The following is a 7,422-nucleotide window of genomic DNA, read 5'->3' as shown; positions in this document are numbered from 1 at the left end:
CCGTGTGCCATTCCAGAGAGTCCATAAGTTTCTACTGCCAAAAAGAAGGGGCATTGGTTACGAAGCTGCCCTGACTACCTGAGAGATCTAAGAGATGGGAGAGTCAAGATGTATGACTATGCTTCAGGTAGAAATCCACTATCTAACTCTATTAAGTTCCTATTTAGAGATTCTTAATACATGATGTGATAAGATTACATTTCGATGTTTTGAAGGATCGAAGAAAGGAAAGGAAGCTTAAAGGAAGGAGCAAGCTGAGTCTGATCGCGAAGAAATGGATTTCGATCGCATGATTCAAGGATCAGATATTTAAGCTACTACTTTAGAGTTAGGATAGATTGCTAAGTAATATTTACATAGTTTTCATTAGTAATCGCATTGTAAGGACACTATTTTTCCGCAATAAAATAAATTTTGATTTATCTTATTTATGTTTCCTTGCGATGGATTTTATGAAAATTGGTGTTTGAATGGTTCTATTGTTAGCAATATTGTGAATGGATTCGATTCCTAGTTATGTTATTTGTGGAAATGTCAGAAATTTACCAAATGAGGAAAGATTTTCATCGCCCATGTTTCAATTGGACAGAAACTTGGAATCATGCAACTGGTATTGTGTGACGAATGAGAACCTTCGTATATGGAAAATTGAGACTAATTCCTTGTTCACATAAGTATGTGAGTTAAGTGAAGGATAATGAGATCTGGTACACAATGTTGTGCGCTAGTCAAGTCCACCACAAAGATCGATAAAATGTTCGTCATGATTTGCTAAAAGATTAGTAAATATGATTATACTTAAAAGATTAAGTATGATTCTGAATCATTGAAAGGTTTCAATGAATGGCAGAACGAATAAGAAGAATCAATTAGACAAGAAAAATAAAAGTTTCTCCAATCTAAGAAGAAGGGAGAGTACTTTTGTATCATGTTTATGATCGTCTTAAGAACTATATTACAATTCATCCTCTAAGGACACCTTAGTGCACTAGTATGGCTAATAAGAGGAGTCGAGAATTGTCAAAATGGTTAAGACAATAAGATGAATCGTACTTCGTTCCAAAATCAAGTCTTAGAGTCAAGCTCCAAGATTGTGACTTGAGTGACATAATCTTAAGTAAGAATGTTCTTACATTTGCACATTTTGGTAAGTTGTGATGTCTTGAATAAGACATAGACCAACTAGTACCAAATTGCACATAGTTTTGTCTTGATATAGACACACACTAACTCTTGGATATTTGTTTTGTCAAGAAATGTTTCTTGATAAGAGAATCTAATATGTCAAGAGGTCAGTGGGAGTCTAAAGATCCTGAAAAGTTTCAAGAACAAATCAAGAAGTAAACCTATTAAACACTAGCACACGACTTGAGGATTATAACCTATCGTGTTGACAAAATTGTATTTTTGTGCCAATCCAGTTGAGTGATTATGCATATGAGTTCTACGAGTTCTCAGTTGAATGCATAAGGGCAAACACCTTGATCAATGAAAGTACATTGACTGGCATAGGTGAGCTGCTAAATAACTGGGAAGCAATGGTGGGACCCTTGATGGCAAGAAATTAAGAATGAACAAGTTCTATCCATAAGAGTTTGGATTTGTCACAAACATTATCTTATGATTGTGGTTATGACAAAATCACATGGATAGAACACATGCACCATAAAATCTAAGTGTCATAAGGTTTCTCTCCTTCATGAAAATGATTGTGAGGAAATGCTTTCACTAAGAGAGATTTTAAGGAGATGTCGATTATGTAATTTGCATTCTCAAATTCGATTATGATTACGGCGTCCCTCTTCATAGTTCGAATTGTGAGATTTGGCAATTAGTCTGAACATTTGGGACTTAGTAAAATAAGTTCTGAATTAGTTTAGACACTCATGTGAGCTGTCTAAGGAAAGGTGTGATTTTGAGAAGCTTAGATAAAGGCTTATCGAAGCATATCGTATTAGAAACAATGAAATTTGGAAGTCAATAAGTATTGTTTTCTAGAAGTTCAGCTGGTTACTAAATACGTGTCAAAGCTAGTGGGAGTATAAATATTATGCTGGAATGGATATAATCATCATGTTAGTGGGAGCATGATTATTATTTAAGTATTGCAAGTTGGCAATATTAATTATAGAAAAACAAAAGTTTCACTTTGCAAAGTTGTAGGGGTAGAAAACTTGTTTTTGCTATAATTAAGGGAGAGAATATTATACTTCATTTCAAATCTAAAAGCTTAGATTGTAAGTTTTTAGTCAAATTTAGTCAAATATATATGAATGTTATGTTGGAATGGTTCAACATAAGGAAATTCTATATATGGAAAGGATAATTGCATTCTCAATATTTGGTTATGATTACGGCATCCCTTTTCATAATCAAATTTTTGAGAACATGGCAATTAGAAATATTATAGCAGAGGACTAGTCTAGTATCACGTCTTTATGTTAGACATTATGAATCGTGTCCCATACGCTTCGGGTATAGTATCGATTGCATATGCTATAATATTTGACCGTTCTAAAATTTTCCAAATGCCTAGAGCATTAAGAGGGAAAATGGACTAGAACCGGATTTGACTAAAATGATTAAACAGCTGTCAAAGGACGATCTAAGATTTCCTAAGGATTTGTCGCTTGTGAGTAGTTGGAAGTATAGTATTGGATGGACCATATCGACATTATTATAGATAAGATTCTATTTAAAATGAGTTGTCATATGGCAAATATGGAATGTTTCCATAAATGGGAGTTGGATATTAAGAATCTATGTCGAGATTAGGAACTTTTATGCAAGAAGGATGTTCAAAGGAATGTACTTTGAATGTGAGACTTCATGTCTATGGAATTGTCTTGAAACAATCTCCGATAGAGAACTTTGTAATTTCATTGGCTGAGTCTTGGTGACTTTTGTGCAGTGACATTACGAAAGGATCGTTGCATAAAATGTTAGAATCTAACATATTCTAATAGTGGCAAGAATTTTATATTCTTACACTAACAATGAGTTTTGGGGATTGTGAAATGAGTTTCATTGGAAATGTTTTCCAATTGATCTATTTCACAAAGAAATGATAATAGGTAAACATAGTGTGCATGCTTGGTGCATGGGACAACTGTTGTTATAATTCAAGTGTCAAGTTGATTATCTGAAACAGTATACAATGAATAATGAGTAATCAATATGGTGACTAAATAAAAGGTGTTTTATTTATACTCAAAAGTTTTGGGGTCATATAGGATTAAGTATTATTATTGTGTTTCACTTTGCATGTTTTGACTTCCAGAATAACTAGGTTATTCAAACATCCACAGTCGCTCATACATTGGGAGTAGGTATGAAGCAAGACTGTCATGAGTCTGTTTGTAGATTGTCTAAAGTGTTTAGAAATAGCAAAAGTTTGTTGCAGAGTTCATGAGTGCTTTAATAAGATTAGAGTATTGGATTAAACCCACGCTCACTTGAATCACTTCATGGATTTTATCACGAGTGATTGTGAGACGATAATATCTTATATTCTTGAAACAAAGAGATATGAGTTACAGTTTGCAAATCAGTTGCACATTGATAATACGTAAACGCACCAGTAACTTGGTGTTATAAAACGTATTGTTGTGTGTGATTTGATGAGTAAATAGAGCAAGCATATGAGTCGATGTTTATCCGTTCCTTTTACCCAAAGTTGGATAAAAGCGATATCTGTGGGCCCCTCGATGATTTAGTGATGACACTATAAAGTGCTTGGCCAAGCCGGGACTGATTTGATTTGTTTAATTAGTCAGTCGTCATAAATCGGAAATCGGGAAACAGAACATAGACAGAGAGAATGATTAAAATCCATGTCTCGTGTCTATACGATATCTAGAATGGAGGAATATATGATCCCTTGTCTAAGGACACGTCACTAACTAGGTCAGAGTTCGACAACGGCTTTTGGTAGCTAAAATTTGCTAGTCAATTTTTGAAGTTATACTTGCAATTATAGTTATTAGACTTATCCAAGTGGGAGACTGTTGGATTAGGTGTCTAAGCACATAACTATAATTGTTATGTACTTGAATTGATAGTAGCAATGTCCTTTTGGGTTGCCTTCAAACCTGGCAATTGAATAGGATAATTGTTGGAGAGAGAAGAATGATCTATTAATTTATTGCTTGGTTAATAAATTAATAATCAAGATAAATGATTTATTAATGTATTATGGATATAATATATTAATTAGAAATCATATTGTTTAATTAATATTTAATCAGAAATTAATTTGGAATTAATTTTGGGATTAAAGGAATTAATTGAAACTATAGGGACTAAAGGTGACAATGTTCAAAAGTTGTGCATTGAGTATTCTAGAACCTCCCTTAGAGGTGGGGAACGAAATCTAGAGTATCCTAGGGTTTCCTTGGGCTCTAAGGGTGCCTTGGAAGCCTTAGGGAGGAAGTTAAGGGATTAGGGTTATCTAAGATATATGAGGGCCTGAAGGAAGAGCGCCGGAAGTGCAAGAGGATTGTGGGCCGGGTGACCGCATTTGATTATTACAGTCGAGGGTTGTTGACCCTGCATAGGAGGGTCTGGGTTTCGTACTGGGGCAGAGTATGGCAGGTTCTGATGGATGAGGCCCATAAGTCGAGGTTCTCCATCCATCCGGGGCGACGAAGATGTACAAAGATCTTCGACCCGATTACTGGTGGTCCTGCTTGAAGCGGGATGTAGCTTGGTACGTAGAGATATGTCTGAACTGCGGGAAGGTCAAGGCAGAGCACCAGAGGCCTCACGGCAAGATGCAGCCGTTAGACATCCCCGTGTGGAAGTGTGAGGACATTACTATGGATTTCATCACTAAGCTTCCTGGGACCGCACGTGGGGTTGATTCGATAAGGGTCATCGTGGATCGGTTGACCAAGAGCGCTCACTTTATCCCGATCCAGGAGAGCAAATCGGCCAAAAAATTGGCCGAGATTTATGTGCGAGAGGTAGTGGCACGACATGGAGTGTCTGTCTCGGTGGTGTCAGATCGAGATGTCCATTTTACTTCCAGATTTTGGAAGCGGTTCCATGACGAGATGGGTACTCGTCTCCACTTCAGTACCGCTTTCCACCCGTAGACAGACGGACAGAGCGATAGGACGATTCAGATTCTCGAGGACATGCTTCGTTCATGTATTTTGGATTTCGGTGGCAGTTGGGATACGTATCTTCCGTTAGCAGAATTTTCGTATAACAACAGTTACCACGCTAGTATAGACCAACCTCCCTTCGAGATGCTCTACAGGAGGAAGTGTAGGACCCAAATCTGTTTGGTGAGGTCGGTCAAAGGGTCATGGGGAGTATGGAGGTAGTACTCAAGACCACAGAGCGGATCCAACAGGTCCGGAACAGGCTCCAGACTGCTCAAAGTCGGAAAAAGAGTTACGCCGACAAGCGACATTCAGACTTAGAGTTTCAGGTGGGCGACATGGTCCTCCTGAAGGTGTCACCATGGAAAGGTGTCATCCGGTTCCAAAAGTGGGGCAAGTTGGGGCCTAGGTATATTGGTCCTTTCAGGGTTGTAGCCCGGGTGGGCAAAGTGGCAAATCGACTGGATCTTCCTGTTGGATTAGGTGTCTAAGTTCATAACTATTTCTGGAATGTACTTGACCCGGTTGGCATGGTCCTTATGGTTTATTAATATATTATAAGTTCTAATATATTAATAATCTTATTTAATTAGTTTTGATCAAGAATTAATTTATGATTAATTTGGTGATCAAAAGGACACTAATTAAATATATGGGGTTGATTGTGTAAATCATTCATTCTTTTAAAGTGGGATAATGATCCATGGTTTATTGAATTGGGCTAAAACCCATAAGGTGCTCCATGGAGAGTCCATGGAGGGTATAAACCCATGGATCATGGAATATGAAAAGCCATGTCAATTAGGGTTTACATGATGTAACCCTACTTGTGACACAACTATAAAAGGACCCCATGGGCTACCAAAATCGGTACTATGTGTAGAACAAGAGGGCTAGCCGATTTTGAGTGATAGTTTACTTCTCTCAAAGGTATTCCAAGAGTTGTGGTGTTGTGTGAAACATTTGAGGCATCACACTTGAGGTGCTAGGCTCACAAGTTTCTCAAGGAATCCAAGCAACAAGAAAGGTATGTTCTTCAACTAGCTTTTATGTTTCAAAGTTCCCCATGCCATGCTAGTTAGGTTAAGAACCTTGGAAAAACAAATTTGCATGTATTTGAGTAAAACATAGATCCAAGGTTTATAGGGTTGCATGTACACCTTAGAAGTGTTAGAATGCTCAAAACCCTTCAGTGGTATCAGAGCCAGGTTTGTTTTCAAGAATACTTGATGCTACATGTTTTTTCAAAAGTTGTAATTTTGCATTTTTGCATCTGACTGCTCACCACAACGTGGCAGTCTTTACCACGACGTGGTGATGCCTCTGTATGCAGAATTTCAGAGTTTTGCTTGGTATTGGACGAGGATCATTACCCTAAACTGTTTTTTGAACCTTAAAACCTGTTTTAGATGTGGTAATGATTATGCTAATCCAATTTCAAAGGTTATTATCAAAATTTCAAGCTTTATATGTGTGTTATATTATTCTTGAAATTGTTGATATGAATGTTCATACACTTATGAGTTTAGTAGATCATATGAATTATTTGCAAATAGTTTGTTAGTTTAATTCTTGGTCTTGATGTGTTTTAATGGAATCCATAATTTGTCCTCAAGTTATGGATTACAAAAAGTCTTCCTTTTAAAGTTCATTAATGAACACATAGGTTACATAAAATGAAAAGTCTTTCATTTTAATAAACCATTAACTCATAAGTTATGAAAGATGAAAAGTTTTGAAAGTTACAAAACTTGCCCTCAAGTTTTGGAACATGTAAAGTCACCTTAAAAACTTTAGTTCCAACCCCTAGAATTTTAAAAGTTAAAATTCAACCCTTATACTTTATAATATTATAAGTTAATAATATATATTTGTATAAGAACAAAGTCAGTCTTACCGTTAGTAGACCTCATTCACGAAGCCGGTCTATAAGGGGGTATAAGGTTACTGCCTATAAAATGGCAGTTTAATGGGTGTCCACTCTCACCCACCGCTTCCTTGACTGGTGGAGGGTCGTTAGCCGAACGGGTAGGACAAGGACTATAACTCTCCCTTCATTATAAGTATAATGATAAATATAAAGTAACTAAACCTTTTATAAATTCCCAATCTTAGTTACTTTAGGAAAATGTGAATTTGGTGCTAACCCATGAAATTACACTTTGCACTTTGCTTAAATCGTTAGTAGAGCATGTGTGGTTAACCGGCATACTAACCTGGATTTAACAAGGTAGGCAAAGGGTAACTTAATGTTTATCATAGGATCGGTGGAGCGCGTGTGGTTAACCGGCACATCGATTAAGTGATAAATATT

This window comes from Lactuca virosa, chromosome 2 (genome assembly GCF_052849685.1).
Source record: "Lactuca virosa cultivar CGN04683 chromosome 2, Lactuca_virosa_CGN04683_v6, whole genome shotgun sequence".
In the NCBI taxonomy this organism is placed as follows: Eukaryota; Viridiplantae; Streptophyta; class Magnoliopsida; order Asterales; family Asteraceae; genus Lactuca; species Lactuca virosa.
This window is presented reverse-complemented; position numbering follows the sequence as displayed.